This window comes from Rousettus aegyptiacus, unplaced genomic scaffold, assembly GCF_014176215.1.
Source record: "Rousettus aegyptiacus isolate mRouAeg1 unplaced genomic scaffold, mRouAeg1.p scaffold_m13_p_10, whole genome shotgun sequence".
Classification (NCBI taxonomy): Eukaryota; Metazoa; Chordata; class Mammalia; order Chiroptera; family Pteropodidae; genus Rousettus; species Rousettus aegyptiacus.
The window spans coordinates 59,128,502-59,148,524 of NW_023416285.1; the positions used below are offsets into that span (position 1 = coordinate 59,128,502).

General features: G+C 32.9%; 1 protein-coding gene and 2 pseudogenes across 26 annotated transcripts in view; 1 reads left to right on the forward strand and 2 right to left on the reverse strand.

The window, feature by feature from the left end:
- Positions 1 to 20,023, reverse strand: part of ADGRL3 (adhesion G protein-coupled receptor L3) — a 713,052-nt gene that overhangs the window by 649,377 nt on the left and 43,652 nt on the right. The window lies entirely within an intron of this gene.
- On the forward strand, positions 624 to 741 carry LOC118608861 (annotated as a pseudogene).
- Positions 660 to 10,551, reverse strand: LOC107514910 (annotated as a pseudogene).

Consider the following 20,023-nt stretch of genomic DNA (forward strand, 5'->3'; position numbering starts at 1 on the left):
TATTCACTCAAATAACTTTTAAAAGAATTGAAGCAATATTAACTGAGACATACTTTTTTTCCCTAAACTACCTATACTTTTTCACTTTGATCACTTAATAAATGGGTCTTATTAAAAATGCAAAATAAATTTTATGGAATCTCTAAAAACTAAATCTATATATTTTAGAAAATCAAGCATACATTTACATGGGATCATTAAAATGGCATGTTGGCCAATTCAATTAAACATATTAATAAATTTTAAGGTAAGTCATCACATTTTCCTTGCCACAATTTTGGACTAAGAGCATATTCCCATATTTCCACAAAATTCTCCTGATTAGGATTTTGTATTTTTAAAAGCATTTCAACAGCTCTTTGTAGATACATTTGAACTACTTACTATATAATTACAATATTTTAACAAAAATACTGAAAAAACTGAATACAATTAAAGTATACCACACTCTATTCCAATTCGAGACAAAAACTGCCTTCTCTGAAAGAGAGATATTTAGTCCGTGTACAGCCTGCCTTTTAATTGAGTAGCATACAGGTTTTATGAGCTAGTATATTAGAGAGAGGAAAACAGAAAAGAAGGCACCTTTGTTTTTCTTCTTACTGAATCATGATATTAAGACAGTCTACAGCCATGCCACCCTGAACAAGCCTGACCCCATCTGATCTCGGAAGTTAAGCAGGGTTGGGTCTGGTTAGTACTTGGATGGAGACCACCTAGGAAGACCAAGTGCTGTAGGCATAAAAACAAAAGAAAAGGATAGCATCCTTATTTACCAAGCTTACATTATCAATTCATGTTAAATGTTCTTTCAAGTCTGTGCTGGAAAATTGAGTCTAGCTTTTAGGTAAGCTAAAATCAAAACAAGGATGAAAAAACTGACACAAGACACAAACAGATCAAATCTGGCCCTTCTCAACTCTCCAGGACTGATGTGGCAATGGATAATGAGAAGGTGTCTTCAGGTTGGCCAGTCTCTGAAATCAATGATGGCACACTGGTGTCACAAGTACACTCTCTGTGCAACTCTTACTAAAAACAGATAAACCATTTGGGGCAGTGGGCGGGCAGTGGTAAGAGGACAGAGACTTATTCATGCTAAGTTGAAACTGTAACCCTCATTGAATTTTTTTTTAAATGTTGATTGATGCTTCTTAAATATCATATGCCAGTAATTTATTAGATATCTGTTTTCAGAAAAGGTTATTATAAATGTATTCTAATAGAGTTGAAGGCTTCATTTTCCAACTAGAATTGTAATTGCATTCATTTATGCAACTTGTTGGAGTCTGCTTAAATCTTTTAAACATATTTTAAAATATGGTATCCAATACATCAAAATTATTATGAAGCTCAGTATTATAATACTTAGACAAAGTGTAATGTACCAAAATTTAAAATATATTCAAAACCAAATTAAAATTCATTTATTAGCAACAGTCGAGCATATTTTCATAATTAAAAATACAACTTTGAACACTAATTCTCCACTGCCTTACTTCAATAATGTTCCTGTGAATTATCTTTGGAGAACACAGGCATTGACATTAGTCCATGGCTCACTTTATTTACTAAACTACTCTAATTTGGATTAAGATTATTTTTGAGTCGCACATTAAATATTTTTGGAATGATGGGATTTTTCTTACATATAATACCATTTCATTCTATAAGAATAAGCATTAAATTCTAAATGACTAGATCAAAAAAATTACTTCCTGAAAACTCTTATCCCTATATTTTTATAATAATTTTATATATAAAAAAAATACGTACCACAAAGCTCTATATGGGATCCACTGTAGAACATTCCCTATCTACAAATTCTGTCCAAAAATATCCGGTAAGAATTTAGAGAAGCAAACAATATACAGCAAATCTCTTTTTTCTAACAGAAATAATGTTAAAATTGAATGGTATATTCTTAAGCATCTAGAATCCCTACTCTATATACATATATATATATAAAAAAAAAGTACCCCCAAATTAAAAAAAAAAAAACAGCTCTGTATTCTACCTTATGAATGTGTATGAGCATAATTTAATCTTTCTAAAGTATCCCTCAATTCATTCGAAAGGTAGTGAAGCACCAGGAAAGCATACAAACCAAAGCTCTGTCTAAAGTTCTCCCAAGCCAGAAAGACCACGAAATGAAGAATCAATCCAGGGTCAGAAAGACCCTTAGAATAGAGTTGTGCAAGGTCGGTAAGGAGGCATCAAGAAGGAAGCCCTGAGAGCCTCTGAAAATGTAATCACTGTTAGAATCACTACAAAAATACAAATAAATATCTAACATGAAATGATACAAATTATTCTTGAGGTATTTTTTTGTTTTTTTTTATCAAAGTGTAACCCCCAGAATAAAAATTCTGGAATATCAAGACTAAAAGTTGTAAAATTCCAAAGTTATTAAATTGACACCACTGTGGATAATTTCCCTAAAATATCTATGTGCATCAATGTATGTGTTTTTGCAAGGACAATGGGAAAAATACATCCCAAAATGCAAATTTTGAAGATCATTATTTTTTAAGTTAATCTCTCTTAACTTTGAATGAAATTGTGCTGAAGGTCAAAAATCTTAAATTGAAGCTAATTTTTCACATTATCTTACTGTGTGTGCCAGGACTTTCCACTTACTGGAACTGATCCCACAGTATGTTATACTGCTTTTATTCAAAAGCCAGTTTGATTCAGCACTTTTCATCATTGTTCAAGGCTAGTAGATTTCAAAACTTGTCCATTTTAACCAATTATCTCACTGTTTCTTTCCTAACAAACCTGTGATGTTATTACTTTTTTTATCTTACATTACCTGGAGCTTTCACCCACAGAGATTAGAGGTTATTTACAACGCAAGTTATACGTGCTACATTTTTCTGTCACCATTCAAAGCTCAGTTATTAACTAACCTCCTTATTTTTTAGCCTGGGGAGATAGGGAATAATTGCTACTATCATGGGGTAAACATAAAACCTAGATGATAGAGCCTAGAAAAGTCATGTATGGAGCAAGGAAAAAATCTGTCAATCGAAACCACTTTGGAAATAATTTTTTGAATAGTGAACATGATGAATATAAAGATCATCAACAGATGAAGCTTCACTTATTAAAACCCAGCATCTGTGGCTATGTTGCAAATGTTTTTTTTAGCAAGTTCTTTGGTAGATTCTAATTTCCCAGAAATATAGATATATTTATCAAGTTAATTCAATGAATAAAAATTAGTTCAAATATTCTGTATAGAAAGATAATATCTACTACTGCTCATTCAAATGAGCGTGTCTGAAGAACTTATCTTTTGTCTTTCTACTTTTTGCAGGTAGAGATGGATGACTGCAAAATTTCATTAATAATTTCTTGCATCTTACTAGCTTGATCAATGATATAACTTTATAGATAACTGACTTATAGTCATAACACATAGATGTCATTTATTAACACATGTGGTTACTCAGAACTAGGACCTTGGCCTTCCTTGCTTATATTGGTACTTACTCAAAAAGTTCTGTTTATTTAAGGAAATAGTTTTTCCCCCCAGGCATAACATACAGTTTCAACATAATGTGTTTTTTTTCCCTTTCCCATTCTGGAGAGTACAAAAGATGAACAAATTTTTGATATTAGCAGTACTAGTTATCACTCTGATAAGCTCCATTTCATTAAGAAAAAGTATGTTTCACCAAGTTTCCTAATGTCTTCCAAGCACAATATTTATCATTATGAATTTAAAATTTGACATAAAGCAAACTTTTGTGTAATACCCATTGGCTTTGCTTTTTAAATACACACATCAGTGATTTTTAAAAAGAAAGGGAAAAAGGGAGGATCTGAATTTTAATGTGATTTAGACAAAACATCCTTCATACTCTTACTATATATGTCTCAACATATTTTATAGTGTCTTTCCAAATTTATAATTACTCCAAGCAAAATCTGAATCCAGATAACATGGTCTTTTGCTATGTTTTCCCACTTGGAGTTCTGTGTACAGACGATAGTTTAAGGAAAAAGTTAATTAACACAGCTGTGGCCTACATGGACCGTTTCTAGATTAAGACAATTTCAATTCAGTTCCCCTAGAAATCAGTTGACTGGAATTCTTGGCTTTCTCCCAGGCAGTTTCTTAAAAAGGTTACCATCTTAATTGAATGAAATTAGTGTCTGCAAATATCAACAATTATCTATAGAGCAATACTTGTTATTAGACCAAATAAAATCAAAGTTAGAAACCAACCAAAATTATTTATGGAGCAGTAATTCATAAATTAGACAGTTTGATTGTGTCCATTAACTATTATGGAAACTTCCTGAAATCTATGTGTTTCTTTTTTCATGCAGACACCACACAGATAATCAAGGATACCAACAAGTTTATCTCAAAATGATTTCCATTTATTTCAAAGAAAGTCAAAATTAACCTGGAACAAAGAAGAAGAATCTACTCTGAATGGATAAATAAACAGTCTATTTTATTGACATCCAGGAAGCTCTCTACATTACATTTGCTATTGGCCAGTTTATAGCAAGTTTGTTCCTCGCTATTTCAGTACTTATGTTTTCCTGGCCTTAGAAACTTTTTGAAATTCATTTGAGAAATGAGTACCCACAGTTTTGATACAACTTGAAATGACCAAGTAACATAGTCATAATTATGCTGCACTGAATGCCTCATTAGATGACTAGTAGCATATCACATATCATTTAAGTCTTTTTCTGGCACTTCATGGTAGACAGACACTCCATCCAAATGGGAAATAGTTAGAAGTATTTATTCTTCCTCCAAAATGAAGGGCTAGACTTAGATATAAAAATGTATAAAGCTAAGACTTTTCCAGGGTCATTTTTTAAGGTACTATATACAAAGACAACTGCTTTATAATATATACTCAATTACCGCTAACATTAAAAGGATTAAACCCCAATCACCAGGTTCCTCTCCACGGGAATAGCCTGACTTCTTTTAAATGCCAATGTGAAATTAATGCATTATTTTAAAAGCCTTCTTTCTGGGAAAATTAAGGGTATCTTTACTACAACCCTCAATTTCTACTAAATAAGAGTTTACACGTTATAAATCTCATTCTAATTATTTTCATTTAATAATGCTAATGATGTTATATTTTATATTTAGGAATAAAACAGCATAGAAAAAATTGAGGCTGAAATGTTTTTATGATAATTTTACATTTGCCTAATTTTTAATGTAGCTATTCATTATCCTCCTGGTGACTAAATAATCAAGACTGTATTCAACAATATACAGAAATTGCAAATGTGAAACTCACCTTTGTATGAGAGTCTAAATTTGTCTAAATATGTAGTCCTAATATATCTGCATGCTATTTATAAATCTTCTCTTGTACTACCTCTGAGACCTGAGATGCTGGCAGTTTGTCTGGAAATACTTTAAAAAACATATCATTCCATGGTTGAGAAATAGTGGTTCTTAAGAGTGGTGGTAGTGCATTGCAGGACAAAAATAATGAACTGGTTCCTCAGTTTTCAACATAAAGAAGATTATTCCATGATTCTTGGTGAACAGGTAACATTGTATAAAGTAAAACAAAATTAGAGGGAAGAGACAGAAATTTCCAACTCCTATTTTCCTTCTCTTTTCTCAACCAAGGTAAATGTTCTTAATATTGAATATGCTATTATAAATATGATAGGAGGAAATAAGGGTTCTAAATTAAGATGATGGGAAGAAACCAAGGAAGGTATTTTAAATAAGTTCAAGATGCTAGGCCAGGCAAGAAGCAGTCCAGGTCAGTCAAAGATCTGACAGTGGTGATTAATAATATACTGTTCAGAGAATTTAAAAGTGAACATTGCAAGGATTTTTTCAAGAATGTAGAGTCTACGAATAACGCAGTGGTGAGATTAATGTTTCTTCCCAGTAAAATTAATACAATTATATAATAGAATTAGCCCTTACTGAAGGAAGGGTAATTCTCAGGACAGGAAAGTCATGCCAAACTAACTTTATCTTCTAATTTTAAACCAGTTACTATTATCAGGCAGAATTCATATACTCAGTGTACCAAATTTCACAAAGGCCTTTATTTAAAATTAACATACTTAATACATAAGAAATAAAAATATAATTATGAAGTTATAGATAGCTGAATGACTATACCACATAGATGGCTATGAATGACCATAATTTCCCAGAATCTATGGCTAAATCTATGCTAAAAAATAAAAATTATATGATTATTGCATGAGATTACTCTCATAGATAAGTCTTGTTTCTTTCAATGTGGAGTGATGTTGAAAGTCAAACCTTCTAACCATAGTTTACTAAGCCTTTCTCTGATCTTCATCAATTTTACCTCTTCATCAATTTTTTCTTTCCCTAACATCTCTCTCTCTCCCATAGATACTTAAGATCTAGCCCCATTGAACTCAGGTATTTGAAAGAAAAATCTTCTCTTAGTTTTAGACCTTCACACATGTTTCCTTCTGCCATAAATACTTTGTCTTCTTACTTTGCAAGGCAAATCCTAGTCTTGCAGACTTAATTTTATTTATTTTTGATGATTACAATAATTCTGTTTACAAAAAAAAAAGTTACTGTTCCCATTAAATCGACATCAAATATTAGTTTTTAAAAACAAAATGAAAATAAGAATTTAGAGAAAATGAGCCTTCTCTAACTCCTGGATTCCAGGAAGCAGAGTTCCTCAGAATCAAAAACAAAGAGTTCCAATTGAGAGCAAGGCTCCACCCCTCATATAGTTGGCTCGGTTGCTTCTAAACTAATTTATCACTTTAACACAAACAATATAGGCTTTCCTTAACCTAAAATTAAAACGAAAGAGACATCAGACCACTCTACAGAAATGCCAAAAATGCAAATATCTTGACGTAGATCATTACCAGAATCTATACAAGAATTTCCTATGTACGTACATTTTATATTTAAAGTCATTTCATAAAAACAACTGACTGTCCCAAATCATTCAAGTTCCATTTTCTCCTATGATGATTATCAAAGCAATCTCTCTTTTAAGATTCTTCTCCATTGCTTGAACGTAGAAACTCCTTAGTAAAAATTCTCTAGCTCACTTTCAAGTTCAATAGCTTAACTTCTTAAAAGCTGTAATTTTCTATTTCCTCCAATAGATCTATTTCTTCGGAAAATTTAGGAATTTCTTTTTCTGGATGTCTTTGTGTATTATCAATTTGTTGGCACATGCAACCAAAAGTGATTGCCAATTCTTATAGTACTTGATGGCTGCAGTTTGCATTCATGGAGCTAACAATTACCTGCAATTTTTCAGTTGCATAGCTCATAGACTGTTGTTTAAAGCCTCTCTCCTTGTCAGGCGTGGTCCAGGTCAGCCTTTCATAAAGATGCAAAGCTCTGCACATACATAATGAAACAGATTTGAGTTTTCAGCCTACAGTTTTTCCAAATCACTGCTCCAACATCAATGATGCTTATGGATGTTCTAGATGTAAAAGAAGCTAATCTCCTTATTAAGTAATCATGAATTCTATCTATGAGGCATTATCTAGTGTTGTAGGATCCATAGGAACAGTGCAAATAGACAATAAAGATCTGGAGAGCTGAAAAATAGGCTCTGATGATCCTAGAAGCATCCTCTGAGCATTTGTGGGGCCTAAGAAACAATGGCCAAGGGAAGACCAGTCCAGGGACAAACGAAATACAATAACCTCTCAAAAATCTGAAACTAACTTATGGCAATTTAGGTCATAGCTGAGATCAAATTTCTTGCAAGGAATTAGTATATATAGTTCATTCTGTATACTAGCTAGAAATAATGACTTGAAAATTTCAATAAGTTCTTGCTGGCATTGAAGCATTGAAGTGTTGACTTCATTGGTGCATTGATCAGCCAAATCTCTTCCCATACCATCCTATATGTGCTTATTTAACTCTTTTTAATATATGTTCAATACTTTTGGGATTGGATGAAACTGAGAACAAAATTCATCAATCAAAACAGAGAGTTGACAAATTTCATCTGTCATTGCACATGAAACCTTGTTTGCCACCTCCTCCATAACCTCCTTGATTTTATCTTAATATCTAATGCTAAAAGGTTCATCTAGTTTCAGATAAAATCCAATCTGTCAATTTGGTTTCCCAGTCTCCCACTGAATAATCTCTTTTCTCTGCTGCTGCTACCTTTCAGAATTCAATTTAGTTGTTACTTCTCTTCAATGGAGATGCTCTCCTTGACCTCCCTGGCTGGTTTCAATGTGCTTCTAAATACTACATTGAAACATGCTTTGTATCACACTTTGGTGTGATTGTTTAATCCTTTCTCTCTTTTAATCAGAATTGTGCTCTTGAAAAAATAAACATCCATGATTTGTAACATTTGTCAATTTTTATGGCAAACATTCCCTACTACCTCCACACACACACGCACACACACACACACACACCATGGCCAATTTCAAAATACTAAATATTTAAATCCTTAAAAGCATCTTGGTAAATTGATATTTTTCTCTTAATATAGAAGAAGAAACTAGAGTCAGTTGCACACAATTACAAAGGTCTTAAACAAGTCTCTTTAATTCAAGTCATAGTTAAATTTCTATGTGTTGAGGTATATTCTATGACAGACACTCTGCTAAGCACTTTTTACTTACCCTATTTAATTCTCACAAACGCCCTGAAATACATATTTATGGATGAAAAACATGAGACTCAGTGATATGAAATAACTTCTCTAAAATCGGAAAGATAGTAAAAATCAAAAAATAAAAGTCAAAACCACATTGTCTACACCAAAGCCTTTTTTCTTACCCTTATGCTCTACTTCTGACATAAAACTATACTACATTATACAGTCTCCTGCCATTTAATTATTTATTAACAGGTAAATCAAAGCAATGCTCAGGGAAAAGGATAGACAGATATGTACACTTTCCGTTCTTCCTGTCTACGGCCACACCGCCCTGAATGTGCTCGATCTCATCTGGTTCTTCCTATAACTGCTTTGGTAGGAGATACTAAAATTTATACAGTTCTTTTGGGTCCTTTATTCTCTCTCTCATCCATATAGTATAAAACAACCAAACCATTACTGGGTTCCAAACACTCTTCAAGTGCTTTTTGTCTTTATAGGTTAATATTTGATGAAACTATCTTCAAATATCTCAATCAGTCTGAGTTCTTCTGACTCTAACCTCATGTGGTATTACTATCTAGTATGTCTATCATATATTTTGACATTTAATCATACATGTCTCATAAACACCAATAAAATTTGAAGTTCCTTAACTGTAAGAAACATTTTTTATACTCTTTTAGGAATCCCTGAGGCCTCTGGCACAGTATTAGATATCAATTACTTATTCAAATTTTTCTAAATTGAATCATAAAATGATTTTTTGAAATTATAGAAAAGAATATATCTTTGTAACCTATTTGAGTCTGCACTGATTTACATCACTTTATAATAGAATCTCACAGATTTCTAATGAGAGTATTTTCAAATATAAATATGTTCAAAGAAAAAAGAAGACAAAGTACAAGAGAAAGATGCAAAAGCCAACATTGCCATTTACCTCCTTTCTCTCATCATGTATATGAAAGACAAGGACTAAGCTACAGTTCAGTGAAACTTCATGCAATACAATCACTGCAAGGATAAAATGTAAAGACTCTAGGCAGTGAGAAAAACTGCTTTGCGTAGTTCCTTAGACTGAGGAAGAAGCTGGACCAATTCTGAATAGTGATGGTCTTCTATTAAACTGTTGTGTCATTTGTCTTGATTTAAAAAAATAATTAAATATAATGATAATGAGAAAATACTAGTGAAATATTTTATTGGAATTAATCCTAAATTAGTTTTGAGATAAGCTCAACTGATGGAGAAGTGTTCCTGAAGTGATATTAAGAGCTAATGAGGCAAATATTGAAATGCTTTAAAATCTTTGAGAGAAAGGCCAAATTAGTATCTTCTTATCTTACATATGGGATTTAAGGAAGCAAAGTATATGAGGACTATTTTTATTGCACTTGTAATATTCAGTATTATATCTAATTATAATTTCTATAACTGAGTTACTTTATTTTAATAATACGTGCAAATAATATGTAATTTTTGCTAAAGTATAGACATATTGATGTTATAATTTTAGAGGCTACAAAGGATGAGTATGAACAGTATCTTAGGTTTATTTATTCAACAGTTAGACAACATCTCAATAGTGTCAATGACAATTAAATGATATCAATAACATTGAGTGAGCTCTTACTATGTGCCTAATATAAAACTAAGCACTTTATATGCATTATGTTACTTAACATAACAGAACAATCAGGAGGCAGGTGCTATTTGTATTGACCTTCAATGAGGAAGGAAGGAAATCAGAGAAATAAATAAATATCCCCAAGGTCACACATCCCAGGTGAGTGGCCCCACGAACCACCTTATGATGATGTAACATATGCCACAAGCTTATGCAGCCCAGAGGTTCCTGCTGGGTCCTAAATATTTCAAGAGTTCTATGTGGAGAGGCATCTGGTATAGATGGAAATGTAAACATGAGTACCAAAACCATGGTGGCCGGTACAGCAGTGCATCCTCCTTTCGGGGATACCCCGCTGTTGTAAGGAAGCTTTTTTTTTTTTTTTTTTTTTACTGGAACCTAGACTACAACCATTTACCAAAGGATGTGAACCGTGAATCCATTCAGTGCTAACAAGCAAGATTCCTTGAGATTCCAAGTATTTAGTCTTGGTGGGGTAGAAATGCTAAAACCCAGGCTAAGGTTTATAAAAACATGTAAGTTATGGTGGAAATAGGGAGGTGGTAGCTAAAACTAAGACCTTGGGGCACCATAACCCGTACCTGCTTACTTCTTCTCTCAGACAAAAATAGGCAGTTGAGATCACATACACTTTTCCTTCTGCCCAGAAGTACATGAGCACACATGCACACACACACGCATACACCTCCACTTCCATCGAGCAAAATGGATCCAAAAATATTTTGTAGTGAAATAATCTTTAACAAGCTCATATAAACTGACTACAGAACACCAGTGATAATACAGTAATCCTAGCATGTTTTATTTACTTTAAGACTGTCAACAATTATTTTTACCAAAATACTTCAGTAGTGGGGTTTTTAGTTGAATTTTAATACTTATCACCATCTTTTTTTAAATGGCAATTACAATACACATTTAAAGTGTTTCTGAGCTACCTTTGTTAACATATCTAACACCATGTTCAAAGAACCCTGATTTTTTGTAATACATATCTGGTCTAAGAACTTAAACAAATAGACTCATTGCCCTCACAATATAAACTTGCTACCAGAGTATTATAATGATTTTTAAAATAACAATAATAAATAGTACTAATTAGAAACCATAAAAAAAAGTTACAACTATTGTTTTAAATAGCTGTCTTTTGTCTCACTCCAAAATTTGTAAGCAAATTTTTTTTTTTATTTCATCCAACAGAGTTAAAAATTGGACCAAGATCAGTTTCTTGACATTGTGATCTGTCACAGACTATAATGATATTATTCACAGGAGGGCAAATGTGTCAGAAATAGACTTGGGAATATGGATCTAATACAAATACCTCATTTCGATCCTGAGGAATTCAAGATATTAGAAGGTAAAGTAAAAGTATCGAATATATTTTGCAATAAAACTGACTCTAAGAACTATTGGCAAGATTTGTCACTGGCTTTGCAGAATGTACAGTAAGACTTTTTCAGTATGCTTCTTTGTTCAGCTGGGAAATATTGCATTATAATTTTCATATTTCAATTTATCCTAAAATTTGCTCTTGTGTGTGTATGTGTGTAAAAACCTTCAAGCATAAGAAATAAGAGAATCACAAACATTACAATTTTCAGTAGAAAAAATTTTTAATTCGGTTTTCAGTGGTGCAGATTATTTTTCCATAAATACAAATGACAGGATATAAGACTACAGATGTAGTCAAATGCATTACAAATTTAACTAGGATTGCATGTTAAAAATGTGATTCTATCCTGGATGTTCTCGATAATCCTCCGAGTTTATTAACTTGTTTTGTTTCGAGATCATACTTCATGGTAGGTAAAAATTAACATAAAGTGAATCACTGGCAAAGCAAAAATGTGTTTCCTGTGTTGGAATTTGTGTTCATTAACTCACAATACTTATTCCCACAAAACAATCAAACAAACAAAAGATCATCTTGAAAGATATACATGATGTTTCTGAATTGTCATGTTCTTTTACTGCTCATGCTGAGGGGGAAAAAATGTTGGTAATTATTGGTACCAGCTCTTGGAGCTTTTATAAATCTACTCAGATTTGGGGGGGGGGAAAAAGATCATTTCTGTTTATTTTTAAACTCTATCAATTTAATACAAAAAAAGCGCTGCTATAATTTAAAACAATATACAAATACCCACAAGCAAGGAAAGAAATAAGGCATATGTTTTGAGATTAATGGTAGAAAAGGTAAAGAATAATTAATAATTATAATGATTACATTATAGACAAATAAATGATATTCTTTTCGTCTCAGAATTTTCTGTCACAGAGAATGACTATTTGACTGAAAAATGCAGAAGCAAAACTGGTTAGAATGAAAAGTGAAGCTACAGATAAGAAAGTGTGTTTTTGAGAAACAGTTGCTGGAAAAGCATTTCCATTTCCTGGACCATTTGACTAAGGACCTGATTTTTTGAGAGAACTTGAAAAATAGATCCAACAACTGCAGTAATCTTTAAAGGAACTTAAAGGATTGGAGAGGGGCCAGAAGACTGCAAGCAGACAGACAAATGCATTTTCAGTTTGCAAAAGAAGAAAACAGCAAATTCTTCAAAACATTGGCAGAAGAGTTTTACATTATTCTTTAAAAAGCTTCCATAACAACTTATTAGGACTTGATTTGTATGATGCTAGAAAACAATTTATTGTGTACCAGGGGCTACCCTGGCTATGCTCACCATGAGTTATCTAAAACAAAAATAACACATAGTGTAGTGCAATGGTTAACAGTATGTGCTCTGTGTTCAACCACCCAGGACTAGTTTGCCACTTGTGTAGTGGGCAAGTAATTTCCACTCCCTATATCTTTACCTCCTCTGGAAAAAGGTAATAATAGCACCTCTTCACAATGCTGTGGTGAAAAATACATGCATTTAATAGAACCTCAGAATAACATAAGACAATAATGCAAGTCTCTTTCAGAGGAAATAATCCAAAATGGCAACTCTAACTATAATACCACCCTTTCAGAACATATCAGATATGGATAACAGGGAAATGCAGAAGAGTTTAACTGGTTTCAATAAGGTGATTTGCAAGGTCACTCATGACAGTGTTGTCCATACAAGGGGAAATACAGAAATAAAATCAAACTAATGTGTAGTAAGTGAAACCATTTCATTAAAAGACCAGCTGAGTCATTTCAAGAAGTCTGGTGCACCAGTCTAGATAAACCGTAACTTCTGTGCCATTAGAGCTACTTCAGAAGAGAAGCTCCTCTCTTGAGAACTTTCCTTTAAAATTTCATGGATGAGCAAGTCTGTGTTCATGAACAACAGGATATCAACCCTGACTGCCAACAACAAATAAATTTAACGGTCAGGCAATGTCATTCTGATACTTGCCCACCACATTGTTCTTTAATGTAATGCATGATCACAATATCTGTGCTGCAATTTAAATTACTTTGGGTACATTATCCATCTTATTTTTTTTTCCATTAAAAGGTGCAAGAGTGTTAAAAGTGATAAGAAGGGGCATATTATAACAGAAATAAGATGATAAGAATGAAGGAAACCATTGGTGCTGAAATGTGCACTGAATCAAGAGCAGGGATGACTCTGAAAGATGAAGAATGAATCAGAAAACACATAAAAAGTTCTAGGCTGATCCACAAGAAAGAAAGTGACGGGCAATAAGAAGAGTTTTCAGTGTATAGATAACCCGAAGATCGGTATGAATCCTGCAGGCCTGTGATCCTGATATTAGTTCAGTGGGTATGCATTTATTTGTTGAGGAACTTAATAAGCATGGTAACTACTACTGAGCGACTTCTGTCAAAATCCAGGGATAATCATAGTTTCTAGTCAGGTTCACATTTGTACAATCCTGCAGTGAGGAGTGGCTATCCCCAAGGGGAAGGTCTACCTGGGGGATGATTCGAAGAGGGAATACCTTTCAGGGCGAAGCTGGAGAGCATCCCAGGTTTTAAAGTAGGGAGTAAAGAACCTGTAGACCTGGTCACGTGGAGTCATACCACTTTTATTCTTTCTCTTTTTTTTCATAGTTTTAACATAATTTTGGACATCACTAAGGAAGTAGAACATTTAATAATAAAAATTTGGGTTTCTGGATTCTTGAAAAATAATCAGAGGAACTAGCAACACTTAAACAATAGATGCCTAACTCATTAAGGATACCTGCTTGATCCTTGAAGTTTCTGAGTTTAGGATCCTTATACTGAACAGGGGGCTGAACAGTGAACATTTATTAACACACTTAGACTAAATCCAAAGATTCTGAATGTAAATGAACTCCCGTAACTGGAAGAAAAAAAAAATGCACAATAATGTTGAGAAGCGGTTAAAATAAAAATAGCTAAAAGTAGAAAGCTTTCCTTTTCTCAAACATTAATATTGATAATGCTACTTGATTGCTTTATATATCACTTTGATCAGGATAATGTTTAGACTAGAATTAAGCAAAGGTAATAAAATCAGAGGTTAAATTTTAGAATAATAATCAGGATCACAGAATCATAGGGATTTAGACTACAAAAGCTTTAGGAGATGATCTAGTTCAGTCCTGACAGCGTTAGAATTAACTAAGTTATATGTAAAATTGCAAAGTATTCGAAGCTTTAATTATAAAGTATATAATAATTCTAGAAATAAACAGAAATGTATAAATTTATAAAAAGGTTGACTATATACTAAATCACAAATAGATACACAAATGAGTGAAACTGAACATTTCAACAAAGTTGTATATATGTCACAAACTAAGCTCCTTGGCTCTGTCAGCTCTCACTGCTGTGACCCAGGCAGAATGCTTTAATGAACACCCAAGGGACACTGCAGCACAATTTATTTCCTGCCTGTTTAGAAATCAAACAACAGTCCTCCTTAGAGGTAAGTCTTTGTCTCAAATATTTTCTTCTCTTTTTTCCCAGCAAATGAGGACTATGTTCACCACTACAGTAAGAGAATACTGGTTATGTGCCTCCAATAAATACTACATTGAGTCAACACCCTAGAGGTTTGAGGCAGTCAAGGAGGCTGATAATGAATGTCCTATTCATAGCACAAATATAAAAGTAAATTACCAAATAATAAATGATGAATCTTTGGAATTTGGAATAGCTGGCTTAAAAAAAAAAAAAAAGTCTTACGCATGAGTCAGAATTATTAACATTGCTGTGTCTGCAAATTTCTGGCAGGTTAATTTTTGATAGCTGGGGAAGAGCACAGCTTCCAACCAATTTTCTAAATCATCTCTAGGCAAACATCCAGGGGCAATCACCTGTAGAGTCCTGCCTAAAGGCTCAGGTATGTTTTGAAAAAGCAGTCAGATTCCTGAATGATTTACAAGGTTAACTGTCAGAATTGCTCATGTAACTGGCATAGACTGAGAATGAATAACTAAAAAAAAAAAAAAAAAAAAGAATGACACACTTTAACCTCAGTGTCCTCACTGAACTCAGAGGGGAACAGCATCAAGAAAAGGCATGTTTACCCTGGCTATTCAAATTTCTAGACTCTTATTGATGCAAGGTGCTCCTAGTATGAGGTCATTATAAATAAAAATGAAATAGAAGGCTCAAAAGTGAGCAGAAGAGAGTATGGGTTATTTGGATGTAAATATATTTTCTTTTGCTTTTAATAAGCATAGAAGAATATCATTATGCACTGGGTGGTATAATCTCAAGTTTTGAAATGAGCTATCAGGCCCTTCAAAAAATGTTTAATTAATTTGAGTCGAATGAAATACAAATAAAAAATGATCCAAAATACAACAATATGAACAAGTAAGTGAACTATTAACTTCATTTGATGATATGCTGTTGCTTCTAAATAAATAACAGATCAATTTGGAAAATTAATGAGACATCCACATCTGAAACATAATTGTAAGTATGGCTCTAAAAAGAATATTAACTCATTTTCATTACATAAAAATGACTAATTTGTTGACAATAAATTTTGACTTTTAAAATATTTAAGTCATGTTTATTTTACAAATCTTTTGACAAAATGTTGTAGTGCTAATCTTAATCATATGATATTGGTAAATATTATATTGACTTAAAAATAATTTACTTCATATTATCCCTTATGGTATTTTAAAAGGGATTACATATATTTTATATATATGATAGTTATATTGGACTTACGGCACACCTGGTACTGTTGTAAGCATTTTAAAAATAGGCAATTTAATCTTTTTAAAAACCTTAGAAAGAGAAAATGTCTATAAGAGAAAAATAGTGTATGCCTGCTGAGAACCACAGTGACTTTTAAACTTTAAAAGAAAGATTTATCATAGAGTTGATAGTATAAATGTCTAAGGTTAAAATAATTAAAAGCTAGGATTATATTTGATGAAAACCTTTAACTGCTTGCCCGTACTAGATGGTGACAGATTAGAGTTACATTACTCTCAGAATAGTTTATAGAAAAACTATTTTCAAACCAAATCATGTTTATTCCTTCCTACTTTTCATCCTTCTACAAAGAGCGGTAGGGTACTGGAGGTGGCTCCAAGTCCTTTGACACTCCTTCCAATGACATATAAGGTATATGTCTCTTCCCCTTGAATTTGGGAGGGCTTGTGAACACTTCAGCTAATAGCATGTGGCAGAAGTGATGATATGTGCCTTCTGAAGCAAGGTCATAAAATGCCACAGAGTTTCCCCTCGGTCACTTGGAACACTCAATCTCTGAATGCCCCCCTTCCAAACATAGCTGTCATGCTGAGAGAAGTCCAAATGGAGGTCATGTATAGTTTCTCTAGTCAAAAGTCTAGCAGGACACAACCTTCAAGTCACCACAGCAGAGAAACCAGACGCCTGAATGAAGGAGCCTCCAGACCACCCAGCCTTTGAAATCATCCCCACTGAGGCCAAGACAATTGTGGAGGAGAGTCAAGCCACTGCCTCTGTGCCCTATGAGAATTTTGTCCACATAATTTGTGAGCATAATAAAATGTTTGTTGTTTTACACCACTGGATTTGAGATAGCTCACTATGTAGCAATAGATAAATTGACCATCACCCTAATTAGATTAGCTGTCTAAATCCATTTCCATAATAGTAACAGTAGTAGTATCTGTATTAAAACAAAAATTGTAATAATCTCTTGCTCCAGATACAATGTTAACACTTCACATTTATAATTGTATTTAACTGTTCCTTATAGACCTATAAAACAAATATAACAGATATTCCTATTTTTGTAGATGAGGAAATGAATCTGTGAGCGTATAAGTACTCTCCCACAGACATAGAACCAAATTACCAAAACCAGTATTTCCCTGCAGTTATTTGGAAGAACTCAGTTATTGGTAACACACTGCTCATTTGGGAGGAAAAATTGCCCAGTTCCATGCATAAAACTGCATGTTGAAAATCTATTAATGTAAAGAAAAATAAGGTACAATCCTATAGGTATTTCACAACAAAAAAAAATGTTTTTGTAAATATCACTAAACTATTTTATTCTTGAGAATATTAAAGTAGTTCAAATCAGAATAATCTATTTTTAGAATGCAAAAGAGGAAAACAAGTAAGTGTCTCAGGTAGTAAAATTCAATAGTGTAAAATTGTAAGGACTCCTTAAAGCCCGCCAGATCAGACCCTCACTATCCATCGTCATATAAATAGTAGTCCCAAAATTTCAGAATAGATTAATCGTTGCTGTGGCTAATCCTTTTCCACTTCAAGGAGTGACTAATCCATAGTTCTCAGTTACATACAGGGCATGAAGATGGAATGTACACATTCTGCATAATGCCTTATAGAAGAGAAACAATAGGAGGAGACGTCAAATGCAAAGCACATATTAGCCCCAAAAGTGAAATAATTTACAAGTTAATGTAGATCACTATATCATAAGATTCCATAAAGCCTTGAGACTTCCCACTGCTCTAATGTTAAAGTAATTATAAAGGAAATGAGAATTCAAAAAAAAAAAAAAAAAAAAAAAAGCAACCACAGTAATGTTTACTGTATTCCAGGACTAAGTATCATTCAGTATCCCCCTTAACCCTCATACAAACACCATGGGTAAGATAATCTTTTGCCCATTTTATAGAAACTAAAAAGTGGAGAAGTAGCCAATCACATATATAAACAATGACAGTAACTACTAGTTGCACATAAAATCCATTCTCCCCCCCCCTCCTTTTTTTTTTATTTTATAAGGAGACAATGCACACAATTAAAATTGGTAGTTTTCCCAACTTCCCTTTCAGCTGGGTATGGTCATTTTATAACGTTCGGTCTAATGATATATTTAAGTGTTGTATGGAATTTCCTGGGAGTCTGTTGATTCAACTGGAAAATGCATTCCTTTTGCCCTCCTTGCTTTTCTTCCTTTCTGCAATATGGAATGTGGATGAGATAGCTATAGCTCCAGAAGCTATCTTGTAACATGAGGTGACGCTGAAAATGAAAACCAGAGTTAAAATATTGAAGGAGGTAGGAGCATTGGCCTCTGAACATCACAAAGACAACATAGAGCATGCATTGCCTGCAGATAAACTGCTTTTCTGAGAGAAAGAAATCTCTACACTGTTTAAGCCCCGAATATATTGGGTTTTCTGATAAATTCTGTTAGACACAGCTAATCCTTCCTAACGTAAGAAAAATGTTGCCAAACAAAATGTTGAAAGCTCCTAAAAAAAAAAAAAAAAAGAAAATCAATTTATACCTAATAGTATATTTCACTGTAATTTCTATTTCATCCTCCAAAGGACCTATACTTCATTTCAAAAATGAATGTACACATTTAAAGATAGACGCTGAAAACTATAATTGTCTAAACTGCATATTCTGTTTGGATCATATTGTAAGCAGGAAGGTGAGACAGGGAAGGGAGCTTAGCAAGGAAAAGATAGCTTAAGAAAGAATCAGAAATGCTAGCTAGTTAACTCTAAGCTTCATGCTGTGCATGTAGCATACAACCAACCAAGAAATTCTACCTATTATTTACGCAGTGAATAATAAGAGAACAGATAAGAGAAAATAAGGTGTAGCTCGATAAACAAACTCTCTCTTAAAGCAGATTTCAACACTATTCATCCCTTCTTTTCAGTCTAGAAGCCTACATAGCTGGTGCTGTAAAATAAATTCCAGCACTCAGAACATTTCAAGGAGAAATAATTTTCAAAACAGGCTCAGGCTTTATTTTTCTTCATTTTGAAATTGATTAGATGTGCTGTTAAAAGAAAAATTGGTTGGTGTCTCAAAGAAGAGAGAATCTTTTAGACAAACATAAAATAGCTCATTTTAGATGTTTTTCCTATTAATCATTTCAGCTCATGTGTCACCAACCCACAAACAAATCATGTCAGATTAGATTATACTGGAGATCAAATTATACCAAAAGGTAAAACAACCAATATTTTAATATTAACCCAGTGTTTGCTATTTAATCAACTGGTTATAAAATAAATTAAATTTGTTTTTCTAAAGTATTTTAAACAAACAATAAATAGACTAAGGCAGTAGAAATAAAATCACTGGTATGTTAGTAAGTAATAGATATCAAACTCAAGTATTAGAAAGAAATCTTATATAAGTAGTAATTTAGTTTAACTTTTCAATTTAGAGCATGCCTAGTCATATGTAACTTTCTGAAATGAAGCATTTCAACAATTCACCATGGGTCTGGTTTAGCAGATAATCTGAAAATCTGTAAGAATGACAAAAAAATTTACAGCAACAACTGGTCTAACTGCTAAAGAAGCAAAGACAAGTAAATGAGAATGTTTCAATTCAGTGAGTAAACATCGCATTTCACACAAAAAAAAC